We start from the raw sequence: 14,130 nt of genomic DNA, 5'->3' as shown, positions 1-14,130 counted from the left end.
TAGGATTTTTGCTTGGAAGTATTTGTGTAGGTACTTGTATGCCCCAAGCAGACTCCAAAGTATTTTTCCTCAGGTAGATGGCAAATATTGGAGGTGTGATTGGGAAGAAGGAGGTACCTGTGAGCATATGTTTTCAGAGTGTAATGAGTTGGCAGATTTTAAAAATTCTCTTTAGAGTTTTGTGTCAGGAATACTAGGCGAGCAAATGAGTGTAATTAAGGAAATGATTTTTGGAGCTGGAATACAGGATCTGACTTGCCTAGACATACTAAGACCTTATTAAGTTTAATTCTGGTGGCTGCCAAAAAGCAATTACTAGGAAATGGAAATCAAAGTCTAAATCAACCATACTTGAAATACTGACTATTGTAATAGAGGTAAATGAACAGGAGGTGGGATCTTTAAAAAAGGATAGGAGCAAATTACATAGAAAAAATGGAAATTGTGGGAACAATACATGTAAAAAATGTTTTGGAGGAGGAATGAGGCTTAAGAAAAAGCAAGAACTGAACAATTTATGTAATGTTGGACTGATTATGTTGTCCGGAAGAATTTAAGTGATGTGTGAGTTTGAAGTTGTTAATATGATTTGTTTACTTTTATATAAATGTAAGTTTCTCTGTGTCACAAGTGATAATTCAATAAAGGTGTTTAAAAAATCTGATAACAGGTATTCAAGAGTATTTTAATGGGGTATGTACATGCTGCCCTCTTGGAATAAAGCAGCAATAGTAGTTATACCATAGGAAAGGTAAGACCAGACTGACTCTGGATCTTGTAGACCTATTTTAATTTTAAACCATGATTATAAAATCTTCATGGCAATTGTAACTAAAATAGTGGCAAAGATCTTGCCAAAAATAGTAGGTATTTTTATATACCAGTTAGAATTGAGTAAATGTTCTCAAAGACACATGAATTATGTTGGAGGTATAATAAATCATAAAGTCTGTCTTAGAGACATATATTTTAGGAGTGTTCAGAACTCCAACAATATACACTAAAATTAGAACTGGCTATGAACCATACACTGGAGGAGGAACTATACATCTGATGTTGTCAATCTTCATTTATCCTTGATGAATGGATCTCGGTTCCAACTCTTGGAACCTGCTCAGCCATTATAACAGCTCGTGTGAACCAAAAACTCTTGAGCTAAGTCCCTACCCAGAATGCCCCTCTCTAGATTACCTCAAATCTCATTTGCTGCTCTTCTCATAAGGATGCATCAACGGAACATTCTTGAGCTAAGTGTAATTTCATTATTTTCTTCTATCAATATTTGAATTTTTTTTTAACCTTTTTTTCACCTACCCAGTTAAGTTCACTTATATCTAACTCTTCTTGTCACCTCAGTGTTCTTGACTACTGGTAGTTTTTCTGTTAAACTTTAATCATTTTCTTTATCGAGTGAGTGCACTGTTCTTTTCTCCCTTTTACCTTGTGGTATCTGTCCTACCATCACTAGTAGCACTATCTCTTTTGCCCCTACCTCTGGTAGTTCTGGCCTACCATTGTCGGTAGCCCTTCTCTTTCTCTTTCTGTGTGCATGTATATCTAGTGTGAGTGTCTTCTGCCATTGATTCCCTTTTTATCAATCAACATGGCAGATAAAAGTAAAGGTACAACTGGCTTTAAACAATGTTCTGGTTGTGGAAAAAAAAGACAGATTCTGAAGGGCATTCCTCTTGCATTTACTGCTTGGACCCAATACATTTACAACAAGAATGTGATATCTGTCAAGCATTTAGTCACCAGGGCTTCACAGAGAGGAAAAATAAGGTTATTGTAAAAGGTCTGATTAAAACATGTTTGATGAGACTTTTGTTCAGTCAGCCTAGAACTTCAAAACTGGATGTGTCTTCTCCTTCATCTTTCACTTCACCTTCCTCCAAGACTGAACATGCTAAGTAGAAGAGTATCTCAGTTAGACCAAATCTGAGGCAAAAAGAATATACCAGTACAACCAAGTATGACCAGTCAGCAGTTCTCCATGATAGTTTTATTATAAATGTCCAAAATAGTTTAAGCGCTTTCGTCAGGAATACATCAATGACTTCATCAAGTTTCTGATGAAGTCACTGATGTATTCCTGATGAAAATGCTTAAACTATTTTGGACATTTATAATAAAACTATTGTGGAGAACTGCTGACTGGTCGTACTTGGTTGTACTGGTATATTCTTTTTGCCTTACATTTGGTCTACCTGTTTGTGGTTTTGGTTAAGAGTATCTCAGTGCTGGTGCACCCTATAGCCCAGGCATATCACCTCACCTTCCTCTGTGATGGCTATGGTATGAACAGTATATTTGGAACTGGTCCCTTTCACAGCACTGCCAGGACTATTGGAGCCATGATTTCTTTCAGCTCCCAGAACTAAGTATTCCCCCTCAATAGATCCCTTTGTGGGACAACTTCCAAGCCCCTTTTTAGAGAGGCCAGAATCCCCTTCAGCCTTTTCTGTCTGTTCCTCTAGGAGTCTGATGGAAGTTGACATTGTGAGGTTGGTGGATTAACTCCTTGTGGCGAGGGGGTCTTTCAACCTCTTCCCAGGTTTCACTCCCTTCTGGAGATGGGGCTTTTTCCTCCAAGGACTCCACCAGATGTACCCCCTCTATTGTCCACTAATGCTTTATAGACCACAACTCCGATTTCCCTGCTTCCTGCTCTTCTAATGTTGACAGCTCTTATGCCTTCAGCCCCAGTGTCTGCCCTGAGTTCCTCGGCTCCTTCAGAACCAATGGACATCCATGGTCATAGCTCTGCTGCCTCGTTCATGGGCTCTTCCTTGACTTTGACCTTGATGGTGGTTCCTTAGTGCAGGGTGGGACCATGGTTTTGAGGTTGCCCTTCCCGGTTCTGGGCTCCCATCCCTCTTCAGTGGGGTCTGCCTTTTAGGTCATGGAGAGGGCCTTGGCCTCTGCAGTTTCTCAACCAGTTACTTCCCCAATGGAACATTTTCCCAGAATTCCCTCTGCCCCAGAGCTTCCACTAACCTCCACGTCCAGACAGCGAACATAGAAGCTGCAGGACACCCCTGTACAAGGCCTTACCTCTTCTGAGTCCTGCACAGAATTTCCCACTAAGGAGATGCCCTGGAGGAGGTCATGTAAGAGGAAACACCTTGATTCCCCAGAGGAATCTGTCATAGAGGACACGGACTTCGATGACAGGGAGGGTTCCCCCAGTCACCCCCCCAGAAGACATCTCCTTTGGAGACATTCTTGAACTATTAAAGCAGAGGGGTGGCTGGAAGCTCCAAGACCCATCCTCAGAGGAGTCTGTGTACTGCAAGCTTTCTGTGCTCACCCATCTACCTCTTGGGTGACCCCGCTGCTGATGATCTTATTAAGTTGATCACACAGCAGGCATGGAAGGCCCCTGATTCCATACAGTCAATCACCAGGAGACCAGATAAAAATCCTTTCAGCTCCAGAGGGCCATCAGCATTGGGCCACAGGTTTAGTAGTAGATGCCACGGTGGTGGCAGCAGCCATGAAGAATGAACTAGCAGAAGAGAGTTCCACTGTTCATCCCCCTAACTGAGAGTCCAGGGTGATGGACAGGTTTGGGAAGTTGGTCTACATTTCGTCGACATTTGCCTTATGGTTGTTGAATTTCATGGCACACTTCACTAGACTTCAGAGGGGTCTGATCAAGAAGCTCTCAGATACACCCTGCAAGAGCTGTGTCTGATGAGGTTCAGGACAGGGTAAAGTAGCCTCCCAGCTTTCCATCCTGGAGTCTATCTCTAACTTATCCATAAGGCTTATTGCGCATGCAGCCAAAGGGATGACTAGGGCAGTGGGTTCTGGAGTAGCCATAAGGAGGCATGCCTGGATGAGCTTGTGTGAATTTGTGGAACCATTTAAGTCTTCATTCATCAATGCCCTGTTTGAGTGATCTTCCCTTTTTGGTCCCAAAATCAAAGATACCTTGACCAGGTGTGTAGAGGATGGAAAAATCCTATCTGCCATGGATGTATGTTTCTCCACTCCCCAACACTCTTATTCCAGGAACCAGATAAGCTGAAAAATGGAATTCAAGAAAACCAAAGGGAATTTCCAGGACACACATGGTACTGTCTTCCCTTGGGGCAGAGTGGGGAGCTATAATGGTGACCTTGTGGCAGAGGTGGCCCGCAAAATCAGGGTTCCAGAGACTCTTTCTCAGGGAAACCCTACCAGCGCTCCCGAAGGGAGGCCTGATTGCTTGCCTCTGGAGGCAGTCAGGGGAAGGCTATCCTTGCACCCACTAGCCCGGCAAGAAATAACCACATATGCTTGATTGCTAAGGATCATTAACAGAGGATGCTACATTCCTTTAGTTCTCACTCTGAAAACAAGAATAGGAAGAATTCCCAATGCTCCACCCAATCAGAGGGATCAGGCAGCTCTAGAAATTCAAAAGCTTCTAGAAAAAAAGAGTCATGCAAGAAGTCCCACCAGACCAGATAAGATCCGGATTTTTCTCAAGATTCTTTTTGGTGCCAAAAAAGACAGGGGCCTAGAGACCAATTTTGGATCTCAACATTCTGAACAAGTTTGTTTAGAAGACAAAATTCCCAATGGTCATGGTTCAGTCTATTCTCTCCTTCTCCATGATTGGATGTGCTCTGTAGACCTCCAGCGTATTACCACATAAAAATGGAGAAGCACTCCAGGAGGTTCCTCCCCTTCTGGCTGGGAGCCAGTCATTATCAGTTCAGAGCTCTGCCCTTCTGTCTCACCACAGCTCCCTGGGTCTTCACCAAGTGTATGGCAGCAGTAGCAGCTCACCTGAGACTGCACAGATTCTGGGTGTTTCCATATTTGGATGACTGGCTCCTTACCGCTCCCACCACTCATCTACTAGAACAGATATAAGAATGCTGTCTGACATGCACAAATGGTTTTTCGAGTTTTCAAGATTCGCTAATATGCAGTTTTGCTTATATGAAGTTACGATGATTTTGTCTCAATTGTATAACGTTTGATGTTGTGGGAAGTCGACTTTATGAAGTAGATCCATATATCTATCTATCTATCTATATATATATATATATATATATATGTGTGTGTGTGTGTGTGTGTGTGTGTGTGTGTGTGTGTCTGTCTGTGTATCTTTCTCTCTCTCTCTCTCTCTCACTCTCTCTATCTCTATAGATATATATATATATATATATATATACACATATATATATATATATATATATATATATATATATATATATACATATATATATATATATATATATATATATATATATATAGATATATATGGATTCCTATTACAAGAACGAAAGTTCACTACTTCGAACTTGTAATAGGAAGCCTCACTTCTGCGAAAGTTCACTTTAACAAAAGTGAACTTTTGCATAAGTGCACTTCACCAAAAACACTGCAGCACAGTGGAGGACATAAAAAACAAGCTATGTCCTCCACTATGGTGTGATAGTCACAGACCTTAGGGTTAGGGCACAGGTTAGGGTAAGGGGATAGTTACTATAGCTATCCCCTTACCCTAACCCATGCCCTAAACCTAAGGTTCGTGACTATCGCACCATAGCGGAGGACATTGCTATGTCCTTCACTGCGCTGCAATCATCACGGACCTTAGGGTTAGGGCATGGGTCCTAGTAAGGGGTTAGCCGGGCTATCCTCTTACTATGACCAGTGCCCGAACCCTAAGGTCCGTGAGTACTGCACGGAAGATCAGTACAACACCCATTCATTGTACTGAACTTCGCGTAAGTGCACTTTTGATTAAGTGAACTTTCACTGCAGTGAGCATTCCATGCACTATTTCAAATTAGTGAAAATTTGATCTAGAGTATGGAACCTATATATATATATATATATATATATATATATATATATATATATATATATATATATGGGTCTACTGCTCTACAGTGAAAGAACACTTCTTCGAAATAGAGCAGGAGACCCACACTTCAGCGAACATTCACTTCAATGAAAGTGCACTTTCACTGGTCTAGTTCCCCTGGCGCCCCAAAAAAAAAACCCCACTAAAATATGTTTTTGGAGGGGGCAAGCCCTGCTGCACCCCCCCCCCCACTTAAATATACCAACTCCAAGATTGCATTACAGTGGGGAAAAGGGAATATTCCCATTCTGCACTGTAGTGTGACTGCCGAAGTCAATGTTCAAGTTTCACTGCTTCGAACAAGTGGACTCGGTGAAGTGGGTTAGAAGAAGTGAAACTTCGAACATCTGCATGTATCCCATATATATATATATATATATATATGTATATATATATATATATATATATATATATATATATATATATATATATATATATATATATATATATATATATATATATATATATATATATATATATATATATATATATATATATATATATATATATATAGATACATATATATATATATATATATATATATATATATATATATATATACATATATATATATATATATATGTGTGTGTGTGTGTGTGTGTGTGTGTGTGTGTGTGTGTGTGTGTGTGTGTGTGTGTGTGTGTGTGCATAAATGAGTAATAGAAACGCTGGTTGTCTAAAAAATAGGATCTGCTTAAAATGTATCAGCGATAGATTTTTGATGATGTACTAGCAACCAGTGTATATTCTGAACCTGCACCATGTATACAGACTGCATAGTATGTTGCTCAATAATTGTTTCTGCTGTTATAAACATTGCTCTTAAAAAAGAGAATGATCCAGGGTTTTCTTATAGGAGACATTCTGAGCAGTTAAGACTTAAATCATTCCGGGCTAAGGATGCACCTGCTCTGCATATTGACAACTGGATTCTACAGGTAAATATTTTTATTTTATTTTATTTTACATTTGTTTACTGGGCTAGTCCAACTGGATACATGTCCATTTTCAGTGGAGGCCTGGGGAGAAAAGCTCCAGTTACACAGCATCATAGAGACATACAAAAACATTCAATAACATTTAGATTTTACATTTATAGAACAGACATTTTAAAACAACATTTTGAACATTGAAAGGAAAAAGTTTGGCAATAACATGAATATGGCGTAATACCTCTGCATTTACCAAAAATTAGAATAAGACAGAAAAAAATGGCTAATAGAGTTACAGATAAGAAGTAATACTCAGGGAGGAGAGTGCAAAGAATGAGAAGGGTTAGTTATAAGGAATGGTTAGAAGTAGAGATTTATGGTAGAGAATAATATTTTGATTGGTGACAGGTAGTTAGAGAAAAAACAAATGGTTAGTCAGGGTTGTTACAAGAGCATAACCAGTGATTGGAGAGGAAAATTTTTAGGTTAGTTTTAAATAGTGGGAGAGAGGTAAGGGTAGTGAGGTCATTTGGTAATTGATTCCATATTTTACCAACTGAGTTTGAGAATAACAAATCACCTGCTAAGTTATTAGAGAAGGAAGTGTGTATCAACATTTTGTTGGCAGAGCGCAGATTCTTCAAATTATTATAAGGTCTTATAAGGGTAGAGAGAATTGGGGTGTTATTGGGTTGGTGTAGGGCTTTGTGGGCGATTATAAGTTGGTTAAATTGTAGTAGTAGCGGTAATTCAAGCCATCCTAGCTGTTTTAGATTCTGACAGTGGTGGGACATGTAAGGAGAGTTGGTAGCAAATCTAGCAATATTATTGTATGATCTAGTAAGATTGTTAAGATTATTTTAGAAAGATTGGTATATATGGGGGAAGCATATAACAGGGTAGAGATTAAATGGGTTCTAGCTATTGTGGCTCTGGCTACTGGTGTCAGGAAAGGTTTAATGCGATAAAGGGATCCAAGTTTTTTGTTAGTAGATTTAATTGTAGAATTTATGTGAGTGTCAAACTTTAGTTGATTGTCAATAGTAATTCCAAGGAGTTTGGTGGTGGGGTCAGGTGAGATAACGGTGGGTTAATGTGTCAAATTAGCAGCATGAGTCAATTTCCAGTCCTGCCTCATTCTCTGATTTTGCAAAAGAAATGGATGTGATGAACAGTGAACATAATGTGCCTCTAAACCAAGAACCAGTGCCAGAACTGGGAAAAATTGCAAAGATTTAGAAAATTAAAAAGATTTACAGTCTTGGCAGGTAGCATAGAGAATTAAAGCTCTGAAATGTTAATGAACTGCTTCCTGTAGTTAAGGGTACAGGGCTTGATTCCTTGTATCTATACTTACCTAGTGTGTGACTCAGAGCAAGTCACTTAACCAAACAGTGCTCCATATCCTCTCTGAAAAAGGAAGACGTGTCCAGTGGGCTTACTCAGTTACCTGATGGATAAAATGAAATAAAAACTCTTCAGAACTTACCCTACTAACTAGTGAAACATTTGACAGTGAATGTGAGCCTGTCCATATCTAGGATATGTGTTCCAGTACTACATAAGCTATATCATCTATTGACTTCCTGGAAAATAAATTGCCATTCTCCCAAATAATGTACTTAATGGGTGTAATCTAAAATGGGAAATAATGTGTTGTCACTGAGGAGTGTGTGTACTGTACAAAAGTGATCTACACATCCCTATATAAAGATATCAGGACAGATGGATAAGGCTCGGAGGGAACTGTCTGCTATTTGGGAGGTTAAAACACAATGACCAAATGGGCTGCATCCTACAGGTCTCCGAAATCTGTCCAATGTTTTGGCAGATCCCCTGATGGAGATCTTTAATAGATCATGGGTTAGTGAGAAAGTGCCAGAAAACTGGAAGACAGCTGTTATGATACTTTTGTTCAAGGAGGGAAAGCAGAAAAAATCCAGGAACTGCAGGTCTGTTAGCTTAACAATTGTGGCAGTGAAAGTCAAAAAGAAAACCCTCAGGGGATGGCTATCAGCATTTCTAGAAATCAACAGCCTCCAGGGGTTTGACTGACATGGTTTCATGGCCAGTCAAACCTGATCCAGTTTTATAACTACGGAAGTAAATTTGACAGGGGAGTACAAGTAAACATAGTCTACCACGACTTCAGCAGGGCCTTTAACTCTATCCCACACAGGAGGCTGATAGAAAAATTGTTAGGATTGGGAATAGAAGCAAGACTAAGGAACTGGACAGCTGTAAGGAGGAATGATAGGACACAGGGAAGTATGGTGATAGGGACAAAGTCAGGAATTGGGAAAAACTTACACAATACCACATGGTCCATCCTGGGTTCAGTGCTCCAGTGAGTTTGCCTCAGACATATCTGAGGGAATACAGAGCAGGACTATTCTGTTTGCTGAAGACACAGAGACAGGCACAGCACTGGATGATGATGGGGGGTGGGGGTTAGTTTAGCAAAGGATATGGAAAAGCTGAAAAGTCAGGCAGAAAGGTGGTAGCTGATGTTCAATGTAAGTAAGTGCAAAACTACTGCACTTAGGCCACAACAACCATGGTCAGCTAAGAAACAGAGAGGGAAAAGGATCTGGGGTGTTGATCACTTTTGAGTAATTTGACTACTGATGGCAGAGTGAGAAGGCAGTTGTAGAGCAATAGAATGCTGAAGTGTAGCCTTAAGGGGATACATTCCAGTCTGGCAGTTAATGCAGCAGACTAAAGCTCTGACTTGTTAATGAGCTGCTTTTAGTGCCAAGGATACAGGGTTAAAATATTTTAATTTGCCCGGTTTTGCATGCCGGGCAGCACCGGTTAGCTAGGGTTAAACTATTCCCAGCTCCACAAAGTCTCCTCTTCAATTTTTCCCCTTGGAACTAGACAAACTTTCAACTTAACCACTCAAGCCACTTTTTTCTCAGCCTGGCACTTCCTCAAAACTTATAGCAAGCACTTATAAACCCTAGCACTAGACCCTCCTGTACGGTACAGAAGAACAAGGTTCTCTATTCGGCCTTACCAGCCATCCAGTAAAACAGTTCACTGTACCTAACCAGGCATGTCCAAAGGGCAGTGTCAGGTGTACTCTCCAGTCCAACTGGTGAATCTGGGCATTTTGAGGCAATGTTACAACTGCCTCATGTACACAGACAACCCCCTTCTCCTACCACCAAACACTAATACATGTGAGAGATGCAATTATATAGCCAAACTGGAGGCTAAGCTCTCTCAACCCAAGACTGGATCAGACAGTCAAGAGGAGAAGGGAAATACTTGCATCACACCACCAGGTCTCACATAAACCCATTAAAGCAGCACTGGAAAAAAACACACATAAATACATGAAAACATACTCAGAGGCACTAAATAAAAATCTGCAAAGCCAACAGAGACCTCCAAAGCAAACATCCAAGCAACCTCCACCTCCCAACACAAATCATGAAACACATACTTCACAAAACCAGTGTGCCATGCAATCACAGCCCTTAAGGCAAAATAACATACCCAACATACTAGTAATAGGTGACTCTATAGTCAGGCACACTGATGTCCCACTCACTAAGCTGAATAAGGAGAAAATTACTGTTAGCTGCCTGTCGGGCGCCAGGATCCGCCACATAACACAAGCACTCAGGTCACTAGAGAACAAGTACAAATATGACTCTGTCATTGTCCACATTGGTGTGAATGACCTGAGCCGTACTTCTCTGGACTACATGAAAAGAGACATGGAAGAGCTCACTGATCATGTAGCCCAGGCCGGTATGACCCTGACCCTGAGTAGCATCCTGCCCTCACCAAGAATGATACCACGGTATAAAGAAAAAAATCTCAATTTCAACAATTGGCTAAGTTTCTGGTGTCATTCAAAGGGGATCCAGTGTCTGTCCACCTGGGACGACATGCTCGACAAGCGACGCTGCTTCGCTAGAGACGGCTTGCACCTGTCACCCTTAGGCTTTCGAATACTGGCCAAGGCTCTTGCCACCCCCATAGTGCCTTTTTTAGGCAAGGCTCAAAAGACAAACCCACCGCCATAAATAGCACAAGTAACAAAAAACTGAGGGTAATGCTACTCAATGCCAGAAGTCTGAACCTCAAAATGCACGCACTCGAGGCATTCCTCAGTATGGAGAAAATCGATATATGTGCAGTAACAGAAACCTGGTTTAAGGCTCCAGAGAGCATCCCAGCACTACCAGGCTACAACTCATACCATACATTTCGGCCACAGAACCCAAACCGAAATACAAAAGGCGGGGGCGTATCCATATTCATCAAGGATACCCACACCTCCAGGTTAGTGGCACAGCATGATGCTTCAGAGATCATCCACGTGCAACTAACAATGGGCAAAACTGCAATTCAAATTGTAGCTTGCTATAGATCACCCACCATGTCCCAGGACCCCCATTCCACATTTCTGGAAACACTGGGAAACAGAAAGGTCCTACCAAACACCCTAATATTGGGTGATTTCAATTACCCAAATATTAACTGGGAGAACTACTCAAGTACTAACTCCCTTGCCCAACATTTCCTAGAATTTATGAACTCAAACTCCCTGGTTCAACTGGTCAACACACCCACCAGAGGTGACAACATATTGGACTTGGTCATCACCAACATAGGCGACCGGTGTTCCACACCGGAGGTCAATCCCTCGCTGGTTAGATCTGACCATAAACAAATCACTCTGGATATCCACATTCCACCCCCACCCCCAGACAAAAAAAACACCGTGAAAAACTTTTCAAAAGCAAACTTCACGTTACTTAAGACTGAGGTGGAAAGTTTTAAAGCCCCCATGCTGAAGGATAACACTGTCCAAGCTGCAAAATCCTTCACTAATGCATTCTACGGGCACCTACAAGAATGCATGGATCATGCCATCCCAAGCAAAACCAAGACTCACTCCTCTAAGAAAAGGAAACCAGTCTGGTGGACTCCTGCCATAAACAAGCTACACAATAAAAGGAGGAAACTAGTACAGAAAAGAGTAAAATCCCAAGAAGGGAAGACATCCCTGATCAGTATCAGCAAGAAACTTTGATCCCTCATAAAATCATCCAAGGCGAGCTTTGAAAGAAAAATTGCCAAGGACTCCAAATATAACCACAAGGCATTATTTAGCTTTGTCAAGAATCTAAGCGGCAATGCTCAGATCTGCTCGGAGTTAGTGCAGAATGGCATAAAATACACTGAACCAACCGATATCGCTAATATCCTGGCAGACAAGTTCAGCACAAACTTCACCCCCTCTCACCCCCAAGAGGGCCCATAACCATACCAGAATAATGTAGAGTCCCTGAAATCACAGACACTCAGGTTAAAACAGCCCTCTCCAAAGCCAAAAACACAGCATCAATGGGACCGGACAGTGTCCCAGGCTGCGTCCTACACGAGCTCAAAGACGAACTAACCCCTCACCTAAACACACTGTTCAAACTCAGCCTCTCCACAGGCTACGTACCCATAGAGTGGCACACAGCAGCGGTTATTCCACTCCACAAAGGTGGAGCCACAACAGACCCCGGGAACTATCGCCCTATAAGCCTGACTAGCTTAGTGCATCATCATGGAACTCATTAACAGAGACATTGGGAACCTTCAAACACTAGACCCTACCTAGTTCGGCTTTGTTAAGGGCAGATCATGCCTCCTAAACCTGGTGAACTTCTTTGAGACAGTTACCAAGGCTATAGATGAGGGAAAAGTGGTACACACAGCCTACCTACACCTTGCAAAGGCCTTCAACACCATTCCCCATTCTGGTATTATAGACAAGCTCACCAGCCTGAACATAAATCCCTACGTCACAAGATGGGTTGCCAACTGGCTCATGGACAGAACCCACATGGTGAGAGTTGCGGGAGCTAGGTCCGACTCTAAATCGGTTACAAGTGGAGTTCCCCAGGGCTCAGTCCTGGGACCACTCCTGTCTGGCATATACTTCTCAGAGGTACAGGCAAGCACAGGAGGACTATGGCTGACCAAGTTTGCAGACGACTGCAAACTAGGGGCTATAATTGACTCTCTGACTGACACAGACATCCTCCAAAAGGGCCTCACGGAGACGGATACCTGGTGTCAAATTCATGGCCTCAAGCTAAATGCCAAAAAGTGCATAGTCATCCCCTTTGGAAAAAACAAAATACCCACAAACTACTACATAGGTGGTAGTCCCCTAAATATGGAAGACGTGATAAGGGATCTGGGGACCCAAGTAGACAGTAATCTCACCTTTGATCATCACATTGCCAAAGTGGTTAGAAAATCCTTCTACGTGGCCCACCTAATCACAAAAGGGTTCGCATCCAGATCAAAAGATGTCATTGTGCCCCTCTACTCATCATTCATCAGACCCATCATAGAGTACAACGCCCCATTTGGGATGTACCTTACAAGACACCTGCAACAGCTGGAAAGGCCTCAGAAGTACCTCACCAAGAGGATCATTGGCCTCAAACAGATGCCCTATGCAGCTCGACTGAAGAAATTACAGCTGTACTCGGTTGTATACCGCCTACTCAGAGGTGATCTCTGCCTGATATACAAGGCCATGTCCAACCCAGAATTAATGGACATGCTCCACCTAAAGAAAACCTTATCCCCACGAGCCACACGCTCTAGGGATCTCAACCTCACCACAACAATAAATAAGACATGCTGGAGGGATAGATTCCTGTCCCAGAGACTTCCCATGCTTTGGAACAAGATCCCAATCTACATTAGGTAGAGCACCTTGCTAACACTCTTCAAAAGAAATCTTGACAAGTGAATGGGAAACAGAAAGTTTATCTCGGGGATCAATTCAGTGGCCCTGCTGGACAGAGGCACAGGGAACTAATCTAAGGGGGTGGCGAAAGCCAACACATTCTGGCTAGGCTTATAAATACCTTCGGGCAGATAGCCTAGTACCTACCTATGAACCTATGAACCTATTTAATTTGCCTGGTGTGTGACCATGAGTAAGTCACTTATCCAGAAAGTGCCTTGGGGCAATTAGAAATCTGGGCTAGATCCTTAATGGTTTTCCAGACTGCATGCCTAGTAACTACCTATGAACCTATAAGTACATTGCCTTGATCAAACCACACCATACCAGACCAATGCATATCATTCTGGAGACCATACAAGGAAAAGGACATCAGGATGCTAGAAAGAATCCAGAGGAAGGGTACTAGCAAGAGCCATGTGATGGAGGAGAAGAAATATGCTCAGAGACTAGAATTGTTAGAGCCATTTTCACTTGAGACTGGAAGAGATGGGGGGGATATAATATTGGTGCACAAGATCATTTAAGGGAAATGTGAAGGGTTCATTCTG

The sequence above is a fragment of the Protopterus annectens genome, chromosome 12.part0, assembly GCF_019279795.1.
Source record: "Protopterus annectens isolate FY-2018-M chromosome 12.part0, PAN1.0, whole genome shotgun sequence".
NCBI classification, from domain to species: Eukaryota; Metazoa; Chordata; order Ceratodontiformes; family Protopteridae; genus Protopterus; species Protopterus annectens.
Note: the sequence above shows the minus strand (reverse complement) of the source record.